The sequence below is a fragment of the Euprymna scolopes genome, chromosome 40 (assembly GCF_053919585.1).
Source record: "Euprymna scolopes isolate OS-2025 chromosome 40, ASM5391958v1, whole genome shotgun sequence".
NCBI classification, from domain to species: Eukaryota; Metazoa; Mollusca; class Cephalopoda; order Sepiida; family Sepiolidae; genus Euprymna; species Euprymna scolopes.
The window spans coordinates 70,187,477-70,211,528 of NC_136521.1; the positions used below are offsets into that span (position 1 = coordinate 70,187,477).

The following is a 24,052-nucleotide window of genomic DNA, read 5'->3' on the forward strand; positions in this document are numbered from 1 at the left end:
TAATCATGAGGTTGTTTGCTCAGCAACCGAGAAGGCTAACATGCTTGCCAGTCGGTTCGCCTCAAACTCCACACTGAACCCTGCTAACCACACATACCCAGACTTTCCTTTGTGGACAGACGCCACACGAGACGATCTGGAAATCACCCCATCTCAGGTGCATGCCACCATAAAAAATCTTGACACTTCAAAAGCATGTGGACCTGATCTCATCCCGGCTGTGCTATTAAAAAAGTGCTCCACCGAAGTAGCACCAGTTCTCTCCAAACTTTATAACAAATGCCGTAAGGAATCTTGCTTTCCTGCCTGCTGGAAAATTGCTTCTGTTGTAACAGTTTTCAAGAATTCTGGTGAAAGAACTGACCCAATAAATTACCGTCCCATTAGCCTCCTCCCACTTTTCGCCAAAATATTTGAGTCCATTATTAACCAGCTCTAGTCCATCACCTTAAGATGTTAAACTTCTGACCGACCAACAATACAGATTTGGGCAAGCCCATTCCATGGCAGACATCCTAACTAATCTCTGAGCATATATTCCATTCACTTGACAAAACAGGGGAGGGTAGAGCGGTAGCTCTAGATACATCTAAGGCTTTTGACAGGGTATGGCACAAAGGTCTTCTCGGGAAAATCAGATCATACGGTATCACTGGAAGAATCTTTAACATAATTAAATCCTTTTTAGATAAGAGAAAAATCCAGGTTGTCATCGATGGTCGTACATCCAAACAATATGATATAAATGCGAGAGTGCCTCAGGGGTCTATCCTTGGACCTCTATTATTCCTAATATTCATAAATGACCCCCCTGACAAAATTGTCTGTGAGTTGGGTATATATGCTGACGACACCACACTCTATAATCGACACGACAGGAAAACAAATGAACACATATCTAGAGAAATGGCAAAAACACTAGAGGATGACCTCTAATCTGTAGTGGAATGGGGACAAAAATGGATGGTCACATTCAATGCTGCTAAGACTAAACTTGTTTCCTTCAATAACTACAAGAAACCTTCTCTACCACCAATAGCAATGGCCAAAGACTCTTTATCTGAAAGCACATCCTTTAAACTCCTTGGCCTAACGTTCACAGGAAACATGAGTTGGAAAAATTACATTGAGAGCATTGCCAGAAACGCTGCCAAAAAGGTAGGTGCTTCTATTGTGCTAGAAAGCTACTAACACCTGAAAGTACCTGTACCTCCATGTATGGAGTATTGTTGTCATATTTGGGCTGGTGCATCTGCTACTAGTCTCTCACTCCTAGACAGGGTTCAAAAGAGAGTCATCAACCTAATAGGTCCTGAACTGTCATCTAAGCTTTGGCCTCTGTCCCATCAACGTAATGTAGCATCCCTCTGCCTTTTCTACAAGTATTTCAACGGTGAATGCTCTGACAAACTGCAAGCACTTGTACCCCTCGACGTAAGTACCCCCGACAAACTCAACAAACAGCAAAATCCCACCCCTTCACAGTAGAGACCCCAAGATGTAAGAGAGCCTTCTTCCCCAGTAGTTTCTTCCCCAGAACCGCTGGATTTTGGAATTCCCTTCCGAGTTCCTGCTCCCCAACTGTACTGACATGCAGAAGTTCAAGTGTAACGTGAACCGACATCTTGCTGCCCAACTCTCCACATAGTACCCCTGTAGCTTATGTCCCTGATAGTAGCCCCCTACAGCAAAGTGGCGATGTGCCTTGTTTGGGTGAAATTGCAATAAAAAAATTAAAAAAATGATACAAAACTGACGTCATCTATAATATAAATTTCACCTGTCTGTTTAAATGTATGTATGTATGTATGTATGTTTGTATATCTGCCTAAAACTTTTTACAGAGGCGACGGATTTTCATGAGATAAGTATCATTTTCAGGCTCGACGTCTCAGACAACAAATATCGAAAAATTGGCCAAAAACATTAATTCCTTCACCCTCAATTGGACAGTTTTCTACAATGAGAGGTCGATTTTTGCAAGCCATTTTTGCAAGTCATCATACCAGTTGGATTGACTTTGTCTAATTTTGATGTTCTGAACTTCCGGTCGTGTCATGGAGTAGTGGTAAGATTTTCTTTCACTTTCTTTTCCACCTTCGCGTCACGTGTTCGAGCATGCCTCCCTACTACCACCTTTTTTTTTTTTTTTTTGCTCAGCACACATCTCCAAACTACCGGACAATGCCGGGCACCCAGGCTAGTTCTTTTATCAAGGTCAAAACAAAAAAAAATGTGGACTTAAATTTACTTTAAGTTTCCACATTACACACGCTTATTTCTTTCTTTTACTATAATATATGTTTCTTCTTCCACTTTTGATCCTTTTTTAAAACAACAAAAAATTATTTTATCGATTTATATGGGTTTCTGATGAGGTTCTTTTGTATACCATTCAATGAAACACGTGTAAGACATACCATATATCAAATAGATACCATCAACCTCCCTATCTTAGGAACAGCATTTGGAAAAGATCCCCCAACAGCTCCATGTAGAGAACGGCTTTCGGAGTAGACAATCCCCTTTTTATTGGGGAGGGGGGATGTGGAAAAATAATTCCCCCAAATTTAACCGTGATAATCGTTGTCAGCATACCCACCCGCAAATGCTTAAAAAAAAAAAAAAATGTGGGTTGGCAGTGTCGGTAAGAGAGAAGTATATAAAAAATGGAAAAATATCTAAACAGGTAATCTTGCAGAATTTGACCCAGATTCTCGGGATATCTCGTCAATCATGGATCGGGTGTGACGGCAATCATCGGATTAAGCCGAGCGCAATAACAGACGCAGAATAATTTCAAAACAAACAAACCGGAAAAAATAGAAATCCACTAAATAAAAACAACAAAAACCTACTGTATATAGTGACAAAATATAAATGTTTTGTCTATTTTTTTTTTTCGCAAAGTATTTATCAACAACTATTTTTGTTCAAGAAAAGATGAATATTTTATTTTTCTGTAAATTTTTAGATGTAAGTACAGTTTTCATTTTTTTCAAGGTTTTTATCATTAAATTTCTTTTTTGATTCACAGAAGTTTTTTTTGTTGTTTTAGGAGAGCTAAAAAATGTGTTTACGAAAATCATAAATTGTTAGGTGAGTGAGCGAGCGAGAGAGAGAAAAAATAAATGTTTGCCTTTTTGTCTTCAAAGTGAGTGAGAGAGAGAGAGAGAGAGAGAGAGAGAGATGGCAATATCTGGAGGAGAGAAGTTGATAAAATGGAAAGTATCTAAAGAGGTAATCTTGCAGAATTCGACCTGGATTCTCGGGATATCCCGTCAATCATAGATCGAGCACTACTGGCAATCATCGAATTAAACTGATTTCAAAACAATCAAACAAACAAACCAGAAAAAAATAGAAATACACTAAATAAAAACAACAAAAAGCTACCGTATAGTGACTGAATATAAATGTTTTGTTTAATTTTTTCAATATTTGTTTGTATTCTTTGCAAATTTATAAACAAAATTTATTTTTCAAGAAAAGTTCAATGTTTTATTTTTAACTGTAACTTGTTAGATGTAAGTACAGTTTTTATCTTTATCCAAATTTTTCTCATTAAATGTTTTGTTTTTTTTTGCCCCACAGAAGTTTTTTTTTTTCTCGTTTTAGGAAAGCTGGAAAATTTGTTTACAATAATCGTAAATTGTTAGGTGAGTGAGCGAGCAAGAGAGAGAAGAAATAGATGTTTGTTTTTTTGCCTTCAAAGTGGCGGACACAGAGGTAGAGAGAGAGAGAGAGAGAGAGAGAGTTGAGAAGAAAATATACAGCGAGAGAATCCAGTAGATCGCGCAGGTATAAATAAAGTATATGTAAATAAAGCACTTACAAAAAAAAAAACATAACTATGGGAAAGATTATGTTATGTCAATGAGTTTATGATCCATTTACTAAGGGTGTAACTCCATATATGTCCCAAGTGCAGAATAGCTCCCAGTGATGGCTGAGAGCAGTAGGGGTATTTGTTATTTAGAGAGAAAAATAGGAACTACTTCTTCCAAAGATGGTTGCAATTGATGATGTTGCTCCTAGGATGTAATGTAGAATTTTAATATAACAACTAAATGTGTCTATAATGGCGTTTTAAAGTTACTTAAGATAGTGACTAATAATCTAAACATAATAAATTTGTATGTGACATCTGTTGCTAGAAACCTACGGTACTTTATTCCAGGGGAGAATTTCTGCAACCAAAATATTATATAGGAGATATACATTAAAAGTATATATACTATACTACCAAAAAGATTACACACACACACACACACACACACACACACACACACACACACACATATATATGAAATAAAGAATAACAATTCAAAGTTAAATAAAACTTTATTAAATAATAAAATCAATAAGGAAAAAACCTCTTTAGATCATAGCATTTCAAAACCTAATGCTTCTCACCACAAGAGGAGAAAATAGCCAGTTTTATACACACAAGGAAGGTGGCATAAGAACATTAGCCTAGAAAAGAAATAAAGATACACTATATGCATATAGAAACAGAAAACATAATAAAAATAGAGATGGAGAAAAATATACAAAATAATAGGAAAGATACATGGGAAGAGATATATAAAAAACATAGGAAGAGATGAAGGATAAAATAATAATAGCAATATAATATTACAATAAAATTAGATAAGAGTGGAGATAAAGATACCATATAAATATATACAATAAAATGCAAAATATACAGTAAAAAAATAGCAGTATATATATATATATATATATATATATATATATATATATATATATATAGAGAGAGAGAGAGAGAGAGAGAGAGAGAGAGAGTCATCCACATATAGTACTGTTTCGCTGTATCACAGCCCCTCAGTGCAGCTAGACTAGCAACTACCTCAAGCCAGATTTGAAATTAGACCATCTGATGACAGTCTATGCTCCTAACCGTTACCCTATTCGGCTGCTGCTAAGATGAGTATATGAATTAACAATGTTCAAACATTGTCCAAACGCCTAAGCTCTATTTGTTTACACAAAGAGCATCGCTTAATACGCTAGTGGCAGTTTGTTTATGGGAAAGTTATAGATCATAACAAATTTCGGGGGAAATAAATGCACTGGAAGAATTTTGATTTTATTTTATTTTTTACAAAGAAATCGCCACCTCTTAAGGTCCAGAGGCCATTCAAGGATAGGAGTTAATGAGTGTACAGTGGTCAAAGGAAACATGTCGTAGTTATTGTTAGTAGTGGAAATTTGATAAATTGAATTACTTAAGGGGATGGCTCATCAAGAACTTGTTTACGTTGGACTTGAAGACAAGCATATTGTAGTCAGTTGGAAAGCAGGAAAACGAAACACAGTTCCACAGGTGTGCAGTTCTAAGAAAGAAACTTTGTTCATGGAATCTATGTTTAGATTTAGGCACAAATAAAGAGTGGGGGAAATTATTGATAGTGATTTCAGCTAAACAAGTGTTTTTTGTGAAAATCAGGCCAGAGGGGACCATAGATTGGAGCTCAGAGAAGCACTTGCCATGAAAGTGATGATAAAGCAGAGACAGGCTTGCAATGTCTCTTCTGTGGGAAAGAGGTTGAAGGGAAGAGAAAACGGCATTCCTCACTAGGCTACGAGATACATAATAAAAATGGCACAGGTAAAATGGAACAAATGGATAAATAAGAAAAAATGACACAAGTTAAAATATAGATGAAAACTCACAATGAGTTTATCAAACTTTTAGATACAATATATAAAGATGAAAAATATATAAAAGGAAAATTTTCATTTACATTAAAAAGTAGATGAGGATTCTTTATCCCCACTTACCAAAAATAAAATCCTACTTTTCAGACAATTAGGCGATTTTAAAATCAGAATTAGAAATTTGTATCGGAATTGGGAAAAATATTGGAATCGTCCCATCACTAATAACGAGGCTAAACATTGCTAAACTTCTGTGATCTGGTGAGAACCGGTCAGTCAAGATGATTTAGCCGTAAACACCCATGTCGATAAAAAAATAAAAAATAAAATAAAAAAAAAAAAAAATAAAAAACTAGATTGGTGAGTTAACTGAATTGTACCTTTGAATTATGTGCAAACGTTTCATTTTTTGTAGAGCGGGTTATTAAAAAAAAAAAAAAAAAAAAAGAAAAAAAAAAAAAGAAAAGAAATCCATCCGTTTGTGAATACATTAAAAATAAAGAAATAGGAAAATAAAATTGAGGCCAACATTTTGATTTATTTGTTTGCTTATTTAAAAAAATTTTCTTTTTACACTTTTTCACTCCAAACAAGGCATATTGCCGCTTGGAATATAAGGAGCTACTATTTGGGCTCATGTCTAACAGGAGGACTGTGGAGAGTTGAGCAGCAAGATGCCTGTTCACATTACATTTAAACTTCAGGAGATTAGTACAGTCAGAGAGACAGGAAATAGAGAAGGAATTACAAAGTCTAGCAGACCGAGGAAAGAAACTATAAGAACAGAATGCTTTCCCGGCATCTCTGGACTGCAACAGTAAAGAGGTGGGATTTTGCTGCTTGTCAGGTTAGTCAGTGAGAAGGAGATATATACATTGAGAGTTCATCAGAGTAGTGCAAAACAGGCACATGGATGCAACTGTGGTGATGGGACAGAGGTTGGAACATAGCCGATAGTGCAGGCAGGACCTATTTGATTTGTGACTTTTTTTTTTTTTAGACCATGTCTAAGAGTGAGAAACTAGTAGTAGGTGCAGCAGCAACAAAAATGGCAACAATACTCCATGCATGGAGGAACCGTGACTTTGTAAAGATATAGGATACTCTCTGGTGTGAGTAATTTTCTAGCACAGTATTCTCATTCCACTAATGAGTCACTGCTTACGAAGGCCCAAAGGCCACTCGAGGATAAGGGCTAGTGAGTTTGTGAAGTGGACGATGAAGCAAAAACTGTTGAGGATTAGAGTCATGTTGTAGTCAGCTGGGAAGCAGCGCCATGCTATTGTATTCCACATACAGGTAATTCTAGGAAAGAAACTTTGCTCATCTCCAGGAATAGAGAGTAAGAAAGGAAAATTATTTATAATGGTTATAGTAAAATGAATTTTTTTTTTGCTGTGAATGTTTTGCAAGAGAGACAAGCACTAACCATGTATATATTGTTAAAGTAAAGAGAGACTAGCAACGTCTCTCTTGTGAGACGGAGGCAAAACAGGGGGGGGGGTGGAAGAGGACAAAGAAGAACTTTAAAGCCGGTGTATCAAAATCTCTCCTTTAATATGTTGGAAATCATTTCCACTGCGTTTAACGCAGATTTTAACAATTAGTGGCAACGGCCATGAAGTCAGTGTCCATTGTATAATAAAGATATAATAGAAATGAGATCCCCCATACCTACATGTATGAAAATATATTTTTCGGTAATCATAAGTGCAAGTCCATGGTGGTTCAAGCTAAATAAAAAATTTTTTAAAATACAGAAAAATCTTTATAATGTACATACCTGTCACGGAACAGAGATATAATATTCTGAAAATTACGTAAATTGATCAAGCAATTTTTTTTAACTAAGAAAATCAAATTTTATGAGTAAGCAAAAAGAAACCGTCTCATGTCTTCTTGAAAAATCAAGAGCAGATAACTCCGCAATAATTAAAACTTGCGAGATTAGCCTTATAATGCTACCGATTTCACATTGATCACTTTAAATTGTTTAAAATTGATTTTCTTTATAAAAAATAAACTACTTGATCAATTGAAATGGAATGTGATGTTTTCGTCCCATGACGGGTACGTACATCATAAAGAGTTTTCTGTATTTTGTTTTTTTTAATCCTGACTTGCACCTAATTGAATTTTAAAAAAAATACTAATTGAGAGAGAAAAAAAATATTCTGGAAATCTGTCCACGCCTAGAAAAGTTTAACATTTTAAGTAGTGTTCAGACGATTAATCGGAATTGGAAAATCGGAACTTTTGGGGGTATCGGAATCGATATCGGAATCTGAAAAATTGGTGCCGATTTTCCGATACCAAAACTGATTCCTTTATCTTTTTTTTTTTTATTATTTCATTTTGTTTAAAACGGAATCTTCCACTGCTGCTGATAATAATAAAACAATAAATATTTATTGATTTTAAACAAACAGTAAAATTAACATTTATAAATCATCCCCCCCTCCCATTGTGTTTTTACGTTTGAGAAAATATATGTACCTTTAAATTGTATTTTTATGGTGATCGGGGAAAATAGCAACTTTATAGTTAAATATCTAGAGATTTATAAAGAATCGGAATCAGGAATTTTTTTTTTCTTTTTTTTTTTTACACAGTGATCACCACTTATCAAGGCCCGGAAGCCACTCAGGGATAAGGATTATTGCAAGTACATTACGTTAGTGTGGAGATTTGATGAAGTGTTTACTTAAGGGGGCGGTTCATTAGGAATTTGTTAACATTGGACTTGAAGACATCCAAGTTGTAGTCCGGAGGGAAGCAGGCAGACGGAACAGAGTTCCACAGGCGTGCAGTTCTAAGAAAGAAGCTTTGTTCATGGAATCCGTGTTTTGATTTAGGCACAGATATAGAGTGGGGGAAATTTTTCACAGTGGATTCAGCTAGACGGGTGTTTTTCGTGAAAGATTGGCGAGGGGGGACCAGAGATTGGAGTTCAGACGAGCATCTGCCATGGAAATAACGATAAAATTTAGTACAGAATCGGTAATTGTATCGGAATCGGGAAAAATATTGGAATCATCCCATCATTGATTTTAATAAATAAATAAATAAATAAATAAAACATTCCACCAATTTTTATATGACGTGTACTTATTATTTGTACTCACTTGGAGTTTTTACACAGGTCATCAAAGATTTCTCTCTGTCAACAATCTGTGGTGTTCCCTGGAGTCTAAGTGACAACAAGTATCCGTAGATTTCCACTACTCTTCACCGCTTTTGATAACATGTGCAAATGAATTTGCGTTATCACAACAGCTGTTTACCATTGATTTCTCACCAAGCAATTACTATAGGCTTTCATTGGAATCTGGGTGGCAATAAGCTTCCTTAAGATCTGTTGTCTTTGCACTTATCTAATGGAGATCTTGTTAATGCTTTCCATCCTCCTTGACACTTCACAACTATTTGGTGTGGTACCAGTTGATGCCGACAATGTCATTTTTTTTCTTAATTCCATGTGGTGTTCTTCTACCATTTTGTCTTACTTCTGTAGCAATTTCCATGTGTCTGGTTAGCGTTTGTAGCTCATTGTGTGTTGGTCTCTGCATTCAAGGGTTTTCTTTTATATTTCAGTTGTTTTCATTATTGTTATCCATTGTATCTTCTCAGCCATTCCTCTGATTCCAATCTCTCTCATTCTTTTTTCAAAGTTTTTTGGGATTGTTTCTAGTGTTTCTACTATTATTGGTGTTACCTTGACTTTCTTCATCTTCCATATCTTTTTGAGCTCTTTGGACTGTTCCGTATATTTACTTTGCTTTTCCATCTCCTGTAATCTGCTGGGTGATGAAATCTATGATTTGACAGAACTTTTCCTTATTGTTAACTATTATGACATCTGGCCTTCTTGTTTGGATAAGTTTATTTGTTGGTCTGTCCATGTCCAATAGGATTTGTGATTTCCATTTTCAAGTACTGCTGCCAGTTTGTGCTTGTACCATTTGTCTGGCTGCTCAAGCTGCGGGTGTTTACACAATTCCCTGTGTACTGCCTTCCCCATTTGATCGTGTCTATTCTTATATTCTTTTTGGACTAGTTTACTGTATTCACTTATGTCTACAGAGTCTGCAGTTGCTGTTTTATTGTGTCTTGTTGATCTTTGCTTTGATGTAGTTGGTTTTAATTGCGTTATCTTTGTTGTTATTAACGGTTCAGTTTCACTGTTCAAGTGTCTTTTTCATAGCCATTTACGAATCGTCTTTGTAGCTGTTTCTCTTCCCATTTTTCTTTTCTCATCTTATACTTCGCCTCTCTGTTTTCTATCTTGTTCATTTTCGCAGTGTTTCATACTGCCGTGACTAGCATTTTTGTATTCTGCGTTACGCATTTAAAAAAAGAAAATTTTTTGTGTAATTCATGCAGTTTTCCCCACAAACTCCTTTGAGTGTAATGCATTGTGTATGGTCATAATTTTCATGATCTTCTGGTCAAGGTGTCTTAGTTCTTCTTTCGTCCAGCCTATGAATGGCCTAGAGTATTTTAATAGTGATACTGCTCATATGTTTATAGCACATATTAGGTTCCTACTACATAGTTTAGTTTTGAGGAGTTCTTCTTTACCAATTTTCTCATTCTTCCAGAATGCCCAAATATTTATAGGTGTTCTGTTCGCCTAGTGTCCTCATCTCTGCTCTATTGGGTAATTCCACAACTTCTGTTGCTTCCAGTTTCCCCCTTCTCATAACTAGCAATGCACACCTTTCCATTCAAAGACCTTTTTATGCAGTTAACTTTTTTCTCATTTTGCATCATTTATCATTCATTAAAAAAAAAAAAAGAAAAAACAAATTCTTGTATATACACAAAAAACGCTTGGGAAATTTATTAAGTAGGTTTAATTCCACGGAGTGAATGTGGTATTGTGGTAAATGGTGCCAGTCAAGAGTAATCTCCAAAAATTTTTTAAAACCTTTTAGAAACACCCTGCACCCATCTCCCTCCTCAAAATTTCTTATAGGGCTTCATGCCTAAGATTTTTGATTATTAATTTTTACTTTTATTGTTCAAACTTTAAATTGTAAAATTTACAATCAATAAACTATATAAATAGGAACAAAGCATAGTATCTGTTGTGGTACTACGCTTCACCTTTTCTGACCTTGATCAGTAGAGGAGTAATCCTTCTAGACTGAGGCAAATTTTATTTTTGTTCTTATCCAGAATGCCCCTTATTGGGGAGCTGGATTTTCCCCACATTAAAAACCGACCTTTTGTTTAACACTGCCCTCGTGGGGAGACAAGTAAATATGAACAATGAAGTCAATTTAACGTTGAAGGAAGAAAATTCAGATATTTTTATCCTGGGCCCCCAAAATCAACAGAAATTAGACCATTGACGTAATGATCTGGTCTCTTTTTATTTTGCGGTGGGGGTTTAGTTCTGTGCAGTTCTAGGAGATCCACTCTTCCAGGCCTTGCCTTCTCTCTTTGAGAAAGGGATGTTTATTGCTAATCGCCTGAGGCGCCTTTACCGGGGAATACTGACGAGGCTGTCCAGGCATTTTTGGTAGGTCGGAATGCCCTTCCTTGGGAGCGCTGATTTCTTAATTTCACTTTCTGAGCCTGGTTTCTAAGTTCTTGCAATGGAAGAGAATTAAACAGCATTCAACTTAATACGCTTGGCAGCATTTTCTAAAAGTAAAAAAAAATAGCCCCCCCCCCCCCAACCTCAGAGCTACCAAAGTCTAGACCATGGTTGAGATAGCTTTGGTTTTGTGCAGTTCTATCGCCCCAGGTTTTACCTTCTCATTTTAAGGAGGTATTAATTTATTGCTAATTGTATGAGAAGCCTCTATCAAGGTAAATTTTACAGACCAGAGTGCTGTTCCTCTAGTGTGCTGGTTTTTCAAATCTCACTTTCCCAATCCTTGTGTCACATCATCTCAGGAAGGAGATAAACATAGCAGCGCTTCGGGCGCCTGGCAATAATAACCCCCTTCCTTCCCCACGGAGAAATTAATTCCTGGGAGGCTGACCTCCTAGTAGCGAACTGAAATATATTTCATTAAGAGGTGCTTTAGGTGTGTCAGAAATTTCGTGAAAATAGTGAATAATTCCACCCCATCTTTCCAAGCTTATAACTCCTCGAAAAATGTAATTCAAGCCCTAATTTTTTTTCAATTAAAGGAGCAAGGACCAAGGTTTCATTAAAAAAAAAAAAAAAAAAAAAAAAAAAAAAAAAACAACGTGTTTTTTTGTTGTTAAAAAAGGTTTTAAACTTCGGACTTTACAGGTAAATTTCTAAAAAATAGTTCTTTTTTTTGTTTTAAATTTGAATATATTATTTATTGACCTTTTCTCTTCAATTTGTGATATATAAGACTTTGGTACATAAATTAATTATTTACTTTTTTAATAGACATTTCAAAATGGGAGGCGTGAATTATTCGACCCCCTGTCTTTCCAAGCTTATAACTACTCGAAAAATGTAATTCAAGCCCTAATTTTTTTTTTCAATTAAAGGAGCAAGGACCAAGGTTCCATTAAAAATCAAAACAAAAGAAAAAACAAATAACGTGGTTTAAAAAAAAAAGAAGGTTTTAAACTTCAAACTTTACAAGTAAAATTCTAAAAAACACTACTTGTTTTTTGTTTTAAATTTGAATATATTATTTATTGCCTTTTTCTCTTCAATTTGTGAGTAAATTAATTATTTACTTTTCGGTGAGTAAATTAATTATTTACTTTTTAATAGAAACTTGAAAATGGGGAGGGGAGGGCGTGAATTAAAAAAAAAACGTTTGTCTAAAATATTATATTCGGTTTATTGGAAAGAGCATAAAATTTCACATTGACCCTGAAAATATCGTAAAAATAGAACCAATATAAAAATTTGGATAGATTTTTAAAGTTTAAAAATTGAAAAATATTGAGTTCGGAAAATTCATTACTGTTTTTAAAAAATATATATTTCTATTACTTTTAAAACAACTTCAATAGTTTATTTTGGAAGTATAATCCATAAAGAAAATAAATAACCCAATTTTAACAGAAATTGCGAGATTTTTATATTTTATTCGCAGTTTCGTATTAGGGGTGTCAAAAATTCCTACAAAAATTCTGATACACAGGTGCTTATTAAGATATTGTCGACAGATCAATTAAAAAAAAAATATGTTGTTTTTAGCAAAAACAACAGTACTTAATTGTCACGTCGAAAATAGTAACATATTCAAAAATTATGAAAATTCATCAAGTAGAAAATTATTTATAATTAAGAGTAATGTTTACGGAAAATTGGTGAAAGTTGTATTTTCCCTAGATGTAAACATCTTGAAGATGTGAATAGAGGAAGCATATTTATCTCCCTTTTCGCTTCTTTAATGGCTGACGACTTGTTTTCTTCTTCTTCTTCTTTTTTTTTTTTTTTAACTAAAGACAATAGCAGTTGTTCGACTAGGTGAATTTTTGTAATTTTGGGATATATTACTATTTTCGGTACGACAATTAAGTAATTTATATATATATATATATATATATATTTTTAAGTTGATCTGTCGCCTCTATCTTAACAAGCACCCATTAAGATATAAAAGTCGAAGGAGGGGCCTTTAAGCACTGAAGCAAACTCTAGAATATCGAATGTGTCAAGTTTTTTTTTTTTTTTTGTACATTTTTACCTGGTTTCCATCTTAACATTTTATTTTTAAAAGACGCCTTCTATGTTTTAGGGTATGCTGAAAACGAATATCGCATTTACATTAAGTGCGTGCGTAGTTTCTCGGGGGAGGGGGTGCGTTTACAGGCAAGTGCGCGCTCGCGTGTACCAAAACGGCCACAAGGAATAACATAGGAAATGACATTCCTTTATATCCGGAAAAATACTTATGTACGAAAAATTTAAATGAGATATTCGTTATCAGCATACCCGAAAACTGTTAATAGTCGTCTTTTTAAAGGGAGATGTTTTAAGGTGGAAACTAGGTAAAAATTTACGTTTTTTTTTTGTTTTTTTTTACTCCTGACATAAGTTGTTTGAGAAGAATGTCGGAAGAGTAAGACGTTTCGTTTCGCTAGAAATAATTTACGACACTGAAATTACGACACTAATAATTAAGATTCGAAATAGGTTTTGTAATAACCAAAGACCACGCCCAATTATATAAACAAACACGCACTTTAAAAAAACAAAGTTCTGAAGTATAAGAAAAAGTCTGTACGTATAGAAACTATATATCAAAATACGTACCTGTAATACTTTTACTTTACAACGAACTACAAGACTTATTATTAATTACTTATTATTCAGGATTATAGAACAAATAGAAAGAGGATCGATAGTCGTAGTCCACCGTAAAAAAAAAAAAAAAAATTAAAAAATAATCGTTGTTTACCTTAATGTACCAGAATCCCCGTGAGCGAGAGAGTTCTAACAATAGCCATTTTCTTTTTTGAGGGATCCACCCTAATATAAAAAATGTTATACACGCACACAAATGTAGGTTAATTAATATTAACCCAGATTATAGTAGGGTATTCCTAATAAATAAATAAATAAATAAATAAATATCGCTCAACTCTATTTCAAAACAACTTGTTACTGAATGAATACACACACACACACACACGTATGTGCGTGTGTGTGTATATATATATATACATATACACACACACATGTATATATATATATATATATATATATATATATATATATATATATATATATATATAGAGAGAGAGAGAGAGAGAGAAAATATGAAGAAATAAAAAAAACGACAATATAAAAATATATACAAAATGCGTATAGATTTATTTGTTTATTCATTAAGGAAATTACATCAATTAGGGATGTGGGATAAGTAAACTCTTTATACCATGGTATTTCGAAGTCTAATGCTTCTCATCATCGGGAAGAATATAGAATAGATTGAAGGTAGATGCTTTATCACTTCTCCTATATTCTTCCTGATAATATAGCTACACATGTGCACACATCTATTGAACACATACCTCATACTCTACCATAGCAAACGCAGTATCCACCTATCTTCATTTTGTAATAGCAGCAATCTCCTTCCTCTATCCGATGGTGAGGGCCCCAGCTAGCAGGCCTTAGGGAGTGTAGAGCCACTCTTTAATTGCCACTGCTCTCAGGTCCACTCTGACCCGGAGTGGTAGCACCTGTTAGGGTCCCAACTATGGGTTAAATAGAATACGACTTAAAAAACAGATATACTATATTAAAAAATCGTTCTTCAAAATCACCAGATTCAGCATTAAATAATCTGAAAAGCATTGATATGCCGTAAAACAAAACAACCAACCAACTAACCTTCCTCTATCGCACCAATCACTGTAGTTCTATTATTTCCCTCTCTCCGCAGTTTCAATGTATTACCCTCTTCCCCTCACACCCAATTATTTCACTCCTAATGTAACTATCGCTAGACATCGCATCCCTATTATGTCACCTAGCATCTTCTCTCCTCTTCTGATGAGAAGTATTAGGCTTTGAAATACCATGGTATAAAAAGTTTACTTATCCTACACCCTTATAATTGATGTAACTACTATATTGAATAAACGAATAAATCTATATGCATTAGTATATATTTTTATATTGTCGTTTTTATTTCATATTCCATATAAGCTCCAAAGCAATTTGTTGAGCTTTGCATTGTCCTGATAAGTCTCTCTTTAAAGATGGTTGGTTGATTGCTTGCTTTCATTTTACGGCATATCAACCCTTTTCAGGTTATTTAATGCCGAATACAGTGATTTTGAAGAACAATTTTTTAATAGAGTATATTTGTTTTTTTTTTAAGTCGGTTTCTATTTAACCCATAGTTGGGATCCTAACAGGTTCTACCACTCCGGGTCAGAGTGGACCTGGGAGCAATGGCAATTAAAGGGTGGCTCCACACTCCCCAAAGCCTGCAAGCTGGGGCCTCACCATCGGATATAGTTTAAGGTCATATCCAGGACCTCTCTTTAAAGAATCTCTCTAATTCTTTTAACTTCCCCATAATTATATATATATATATATATATATATATATATATATATATATATATATATATATATATATATATATATATATATATATTTTTTTATTATTCAATTTTCACCCCAAACAAGGCACAGTGCCACTTTGAAGCAGGGGGCTACTATTAGGGAATTAATTAGCGGGGTCATTATGAAGGGAGAAGAGTAGAAAGATGTTTGTTAACATTACACTTGAACTTCTGCATATCATTGCAGTTGGGAAAGCAGAATCCCGGAAGGGAGTTCCAAAGACCCGCAGTTCTGGGGAAGAAACTATTGGAGTAAAAGGCTTTCTTGCACCTAGGGATCTCCACTGTAAAGGGATGAGACTTAGTAGCTTGTCGGGTTTGTCGGGGGTAGTTACGTCGGGATGGTGGATTCTCTCATCGAAGACGATGAATGAGGGTTCAGTATGCAATCTTCAGCAGCTCCCAAGCTCTGTGACACCACATGTGTAGTTGCAATCCTGTAGACGTCCGGCACACTCCTCCGCAGATGGTGAACTTTCATATGCTCGTCGGTCAAAGATGCCTTCTCGAGTGAACAGATAACCCTGCTTTGCTGCGTGCTCTGAAACCACAATGGCATACATATTCATTTTTAGGTGGATTTTTCTTGTGTTTTGCCTTCATATTTGCACGAAGGGCGTCCCTATGACAAAGGCGGTTATGTTCAAATTCTTTGGTCCCCAGGAAACACATCTTCCTCCATTTTTTGCGATCCCCTGCTGCACTCTCCCAGGAACTCAGAGAAATTCCACAACGTTTCAGGTTGTCTTTTAGTTTATCTTTGTAATGAAGCAGGGGACGCCCTATTGGACGGCAAGAATTTGTCAGTTGCCCATAAAAAGGTTACTTAGGAACTCTTGAGTTATCCATTCTTACAAGATGATCCGACCACCGCATTTATATCCTGATCAAAAATGATTCAATACCAGTGATATATATATATGCACTAGCAAACCCCTCGGCATTGCCCAGTTGTAAAATACACATGAATTTTATATTTTAATGCAGAATTCTTATTAATTATGAACCCAAATACCGCCGGTATTCAACGTAACGTAAAATTCCTTTAAAAAAAAAAATGAAGAAAAAATATGGAAAGAAACTGAGACATGTGCATGCGAGTATTATGTTTTTTTCTAAACAGTTCACTTTTTGTAAGTAAAAAAAAAAATACACGAGCTGAGATTGAAACCAAAACCTAAAGACAGTGAGTCAAGAATGATAACCTTTAGACCAGCTTGACATGATCCTTAAAAAAGTCTGGTGAGGCCCCGTGTTTTGACAAGCTTCTGGGTTTGACCTTTATTCCTGATCTGAAATGGAACACATACATCAAATCTGTTGCCAAGGTCGCTGGAAAGATGGTGGGATCCTTCTACCGCTCCAGGAGATATCTCACTACTGATGCAATTCTCTATCTATATAAAAGCCAAATACATCCAAGGATGGAATACTGTTGCCATATCTGGACAGGAGCTGCTAAAAACAGCCTATCCTGCCTTGACAGAGTACAAAATAAACTTCGTGGCTTAGTGGGGGATGCCCTTTTCTCTACCCTGCAACCTCTCTCCCACAGAAGAGACGGTGGGATCCTATCCTTGTTTTATCGTTATTTCCATGGCAGGTGCTCGTCTGAACTCCAATCTCTGGTCCCCCCTCGCCAATCTTTCACGAAAAACACCCGTCTAGCTGAATCCACTGTGAAAAATTTCCCCCACTCTATATCTGTGCCTAAATCAAAACGCGGATTCCATGAACAAAGCTTCTTTCTTAGAACTGCATGCCTGTGGAACTCTGTTCCGTCTGCCTGCTTCCCACCGGACTACAACTTGGATGTCTTCAAGTCCAATGTTAACAAATTCCTAATGAACTGCCCCCTTAAGTAAACACTTCATCAACTCTCCACACTAACGTAATGTACTTGCAATAACCCTTATCCCTGAGTGGCTTCCGGGCCTTGATAAGCGGTGATCACTGTGAAAAAAAAAAAAAAATTTTTTTATATACCGTATAGATTGTAATATCTATGATTTATTTGCATTGACTTTTACAAAACTCTTGTTATTTTGGCTCCCCTCGTGTGTGTTCGGCTTTTTTGTATAAAAACGAAACTAATCTGAAGTGAAGACAACATTCCCTGCTCTCGTGCCGGGAATGTCCAGAAAGCAATAAAGCTTTAATCAATGTGGGGGAAACCCCTTATATCAGACAATTGCTAATCATTTGGAACTCCAACATCTCGGGGAAACAAAACCAGAAAAACTACCTCGCAGCCAAAGTTGGGTAACCAAACCCAAAAAACTGCCTCACAGTAAAAGTTAAGTGTGGGATTTCATTCTCTGTAATACGTGATATTTGACCTCATAAAATTCACGCACCTCTCAATTGAGTTTTTAATTCTTAAATTCAAACGTTTTTCTGTTACTCTCCCTTGCTGGCCGAGTGGTAACGTGTCAGGTTTTTTTATACTTTATTTTTGACCTTCACCTCAAGGCTTCTGGTTCGATCCTACCTACGTACCAAAACTTTTTTTTTGTTTTTTATTTTATCATATTTGTTTTGATTTAACCCTCCCCCACCCCACAACATAATACCTCCAAACACCCGGGCAACGCCAGGCACCCCTGCTAGTCTATAATATAATCACATATGTCTGTTTAAATGTATGTTTGTATGTTTACTTAAAACTTTTGACAGAGGCGATGGATTTTTACGAGATCTGTATCGTTTTGAAGCTCAACCCTTCGGACGACAAATATCGAAAAATTGGCTAAAAACATTAATTCCTTCACCTTCAACTGGGCACTTTTCTACAAGGAGGGGTTGCTTTTTTCGCCGATATTTTCAAAAGTCATCCCATCTTTTCGATTGATTAGCCTTGATTTACACCTTCGGCACTTCCGGTTTGGCAATGGACGCAACAGCAAAGACGTCATGCTTTTTTTATTTTCTCTTTCTTTTCCTCCTTCGTGGGTTCAAGCCTGTCTACCTACTACCACTTTTTCCTTTTTTTTTTTTTTTTTTTCATTTTTGCTCAACACACACCTCCAAACACCCGGGCAACGCCGGGAACTCAGACTAGTAATATGGAATGCCATGACTAATTCCCAACTTAAATAATTTATAATTCTTAAAGATATTTTATGACGTTAAAGACGACCTTTACCAATAGATACTTCTAAGCAAGCGAGTGGTTATTAAGGTATTAGTTTATGGCAGTTGTAATGAATGAAAAGCTACTTTGTTCTTTCGGCCAGGAAATATCCTAAGCCTTTTGTTCAAATCAACTTTCAACTAATGCTAGGTGAGAGCGTATGGGCAGGAGGGGTGATAATATCCGCAGTTGAAGAAGAGAACAATGTTCCCGCTCAAGGAGGTGTTTTTTCTTTCAGGTAAAAATACCCCACCCAGTCCACATCCTACAAAAAAGGAGAGGTGAAATAAAGTGGGGGCCGATCCCTGAGCCCCCCCCCCCCGGGCTGAGTAGTCATAGTAAGAACCAAGGAAACTTTTCTTATTTATTTTTATTTTTTAACCGTGTAATATTTTCCTTGTGTAGTGCCACTCCTGGCTGCAGGTAATGTATTTTGGCGACAGTATGCTTTTAGAAAGTGCTTTTAGAAAGTGCCAAGAACAGCCTTAACTTAATGTACGTGTACGACGTGCTTTCAATAAGTTTCCAGACTTTTTGTACAGCATTTAAAATTGTGGTAAACTCTTGAAAATTCACTGCATGTTGTTTCCATGTTATGAGATGACTGATCAATTTTTACGATTTCAGATTCAAATGAACAACTTCAGCAGGAATTGGAATACACTCTACTAAAGCCTTATTGTCACAGCTGATGAATTTCATGAGGACAGTTTAGAAGAATGATATGCAATAAAAGTTTGTTTTAAACTTAGAAAAATGCCAGAAACTTATGGAATGCTTCAGAGTGCTTTTGGATCATCTTGCATAGATCAAGCATCAGTTTTTGAATGGCATAAGAGATTCAAGGAAGGCAGGGAGTTTGTGAGGAATGATAAGAGGTGTGGGAGGAGTAAGGAAGTCAGAACCTTAGTTGATTGGCCAAATAAAGAATTTCATGGATAAGAACTGTCGTGTGTCTTTAGAGACAATGTGCACAGTTTGATGTCAGTGTAGGAACTATGTACACAATTATTCATGAAGAACTGAAGATGCAGAAGATTTGTGCAAAGTTTGTCCCAAGAGTGCTCAGAGAAAATCAGAAAGATGTTGTCATGACAATAAGAAGATGGTCAAGCAGATCAATTCAGATCTCGCAGTCCAGGCCTTGCTCCCTATGACCTAAGCTTAAGGAAAACTTTAAAGCTGTCGTTATGAGATAATTGAAAAGATAAAATAGGCTGTGACGAGGGTCATTGACACTTTCACAGAAGAGGACTTTCATGGGACCTTCCAGAAATTATTGGAACATTACAAGTGCATTGCAGTCGAAGGAGATTACTTCAAAGGAGACTATAGTTTCATTTGTGTATTATCATTATAAGTAACCATATGAAAAAAGTCTGGAAACTTACTTGAGGCACCTCATAGTTATATTGATGAATGAAAAAATGTGATTGGGTCACCAGTTAGCAAGAGCTGACAAAACAACAGGAATTTTAGAATTAAAGCAAAAAACACAAATTAATAAACAAAATATATTTATATCAACAAGTTTGCAGAGTTGTAATATATACTTTGGTCTAGTTAAGAGTAGGATAGACAATTTTAAGTATTTGAGGCGAAGGATGACCAACGACACCCATTATCCCACACTTTTGAACGGCCTTGTGCCTAATTTGTTCATTATGTATTTTTATATTTTGTGCAAATAAATATTTCAAAGTTTGTTGAGAAGTTTTAAAGTTCTTGAATAAGACAAAAGCATTAGAAAGTTCATTTCAAAGTTCCAGTGTGTGTGTGTGTGTGTGTGTGTGTGTGTGTGTGTGTGTGTGTGTGTGTGTGAGTGTGTGTGTGTGTGTGTGTTTGTGTGTGTGTGTGTTTGTGTGTGTGTGTTCTTGAATAAGACAAAAGCATTAGAAAGTTCATTTCAAAGTTCCAGTGTGTGTGTGTGTGTGTATGTGTATGTGTGTGTGTGTGTTTGTGTGTGTATGTGTGTGTGTGTGTGTGTGTGTGTGTGAGAGAGTTTACATTCTGGGTTGCTGTAGTTACTGGAGAGAGAGCAGCATGTTTAAAGGAATTTCATCATGGCGCGTTCCAGTCTTCTAGAATGGGTGTTGATGTAGAGAGTCAAGACAGGTGCGTCGCATCATAAGTGCCCCCCCCCCCCCCCGCAGAACTCAACTCTGAATTTCTCACTGTTTTATAGACTTGTTGAATTTTTCACTTGATTGTTAGTTTTGGAGTTTAAAATGATTTTTTATTGGAAATTATTTTCAATTCACAGATTCTAATGACAACTGTCTTGCGCCAGAAGTGACGAAGAAAGTGATTCTCAACCAAAAACATAGAAAGCATTTGTGTGAATCACATCTCAAGGGAAAAATCTAATGTCAAGCTACCATAAAGAAGTGAAAAAGAAGAAGTAATGATGTCACTCACATCTCTGTCACCACTCTGAAATCGACGAACCCATCTCCTAAGTGTTCTCACATCAACTGCATCAGCTTCGTAAATGTTCAACATGCAGCAGTAAATGTTGATTGGTTCAATTTTTTCTGTAATGGAGGAATTCAATGATGCATTTCTGCTTCTGACTGAGGCAGCTTTTTTAAAGTCTCGCACCATTAATACTTGAAACAGAAAGATGAAACTTTCAGTTCATGAATGCATAAGTTCAGTCATCATAACAATGCAATTTACAATCTCCTCTGATCCATTCGGGTGGAATAAAAAACAAGAGGTATTACTTTTGGAATAACCCTCAATATATATATAAAATAAAATAATATAAAGCTGAACGTCTGTGTGTGTGTCTGGTCACGAATAGGCTCCTATATGGTTGACTATTATAGAAAACTGATCTCATATAATGATAGATGTATCGAGACACAGGAATGGGTATGTTTGATCTAGCATAATGATGATTCATTAAAATTGTGAGGTTTGCATGCGTGCCTGGTCCACAAAGTATGGAAATAAAAAATTAAAAAAATTAAAAAAAAACGTTTAGAAGTGTTTTTGATATAGATGTACATAATAATACTGTGATAAGTATGTTTTAACTTAAATAGGGATGGTATAATAAAATTTTGGGGTCTGTGTTCGTGCCTGGCCTCCATAGAATGGAAATAGGCACAAACTTTAATAAAGACTTTTAATATCTATCTGCGTAAGTATACTTTGATAATTATGTTTCAGTTTGAAGAAATATGGTATAATAAAATTATGGGGTGTTCGTTCGCGCCTGACCTCCATAGAATGGAAATATGTCACAAAGTTTAACAAGGTTTTTTAATATAGATCCACAGAATATTGTGATAAGTGTTTCAGTGTGAATAGGTATGGTATAATAAATTATGGGGTTTATCTATTTTATTTTTACTTTCATCATATTTTGCTTTGGTTTTGATAGCCCCAAATTCGAAGCTATCTCTTTACAACCCTTTTCATAACCTATCATACTTTCATAAATCAGAGTCCATGTCAATGAGGTGTACTTTTGCTAGTATATATATATATATATATATATATATATATATATCAAAATGGTAATTAGTAAAAACCTGAAGAGAGTGCTCAATACTATTGCGAAACAAAATTTTTTTATTAGCAGATAAAACGGTAATAATATATAATATATATATATAAGTGAAAATGTCTGTCTGTCTGTCTGTCTGTGTACACTTCCCTACCAAATAACAATGTCAATTTTCGATCAGACTCAAGATTTGACACAAGGAGTATAAAAGTGAAAATGTCTGTGTATGTCTGTTTGTACATTTCCCTACACAATAACTATCGATTTTATATATATATATATATATATATATATATATATATATATATATATATATATATATATATATGTATAAGGAATGAAAAAATACCAGCGGTGGTTGACGTTATGTTTTAAGAAAAATAGAAAAACCGAATGAAATTATTAAAAAAATCAACGTTTCGTCCTTATTTCAGAGGACATCTTCAGGATAATTGAAATAAAAATGTAAGAAAAGAAAAAGTCATAGATCGTGCGAAAAAGACAGTTTTTGAAGCCTACCCATGTCGGGAAGGACAAATATGTGTGCGTATGGGCATACGCACACATATTTGTCCTTCCCGACATGGGTAGGCTTCAAAAACTGTCTTTTTCGCACGATCTATGACTTTTTCTTTTCTTACATTTTTATTTCAATTATCCTGAAGATGTCCTCTGAAATAAGGACGAAACGTTGATTTTTTAATAATTTCATTCGGTTTTTCTATTTTTCTTAAAACATTATATATATATATATATATATATATATTATATTGAAAATTCTTCAAATTCCATTACTATATGACTTCTGATTAATCAATTATCTTGACTTTGACTTTCCATGTCTCACTGACTTTAGCAAGTAGGGTACACACCTTATAAATATTTGCTAATATTTTCTCCTCTGAAGAGATGGTAGACATCGAAACCCTATAGGTTAAGTAAATAAAATTTTCTAAAGTATTCTTTGTCTTACATAGAATAATAAAATTCTTTGATATGAAACTCAAAAATTTCACTTCAAAAATGTTTTTTTGAAATTCATTGAATCACTGTGATTAGTTTATTTGCTCTATCTTGCATATCGAGCAATTCTTATTTAGATGGGATGATAGAATATTACTGCCAGTAATATTCTGTAAATCTTATAATCACAGGCTTCCATAACAGCTGATTGTTAAATAACATTATTCTGAAATGTGTGTGTGTGTGTGTGTGTGTGTGTGTGTGTGTGTGTGTGTACCAAAAATAAATAAATAAACAAACGAGGTGGACTCTGTTCCTTTCGGCTAGTTTTAAAGCTATGAGGAGAAGAAGAAGAAGAAGAAGAAGAAGAAGAAGAAGAAGAAGAAGAAGAAACATAAGCAGATGCTTATAGAAGGAAAAGATGAAAGAAAATAGAAGTGGAAAAAAAAGAAGGAAAGAAAGAAGAAAGAAAAGGCTTTTTATACAAATTTCCACGCATTTACTAACAATTTTTCTTTTTTAATAAAGAAAATTTGCATCAAATGTTTTTGCGTCGAATCATCATTGAAAGCCATGGTTTAGATTTGACACGGCGCACGAATGTGGGTCACCTTAAGGTGCTAAGCCTTGTTCACCCCCAAGGTATGGATGTTCTTGTGGGGAAGGGAAATACTCCTATTCAAATCTCGTTATTACTCACACCCAAGGCCTGCACTCCATGTA

The 24,052-nt window shown here is 35.2% G+C and overlaps 1 protein-coding gene across 8 annotated transcripts in view; it reads right to left on the bottom strand.

Annotated features, from left to right (window-relative positions):
- LOC145265627 (anoctamin-10-like) overlaps positions 1-24,052 on the bottom strand; it is a 329,084-nt gene that overhangs the window by 171,761 nt on the left and 133,271 nt on the right. Inside the window, exon 1 of one of the 8 annotated variants that reach the window (XM_080121669.1) lies at positions 14,037-14,245. The exons of 6 other annotated variants lie outside the window; for them this stretch is intronic. The gene's annotated coding sequence lies outside the window, so the exon portion shown is untranslated. Of the gene's footprint in view, positions 1-14,036; positions 14,246-24,052 lie in introns of those variants that run through there. One more of the 8 variants, XM_080121664.1, reaches the window with a different exon arrangement.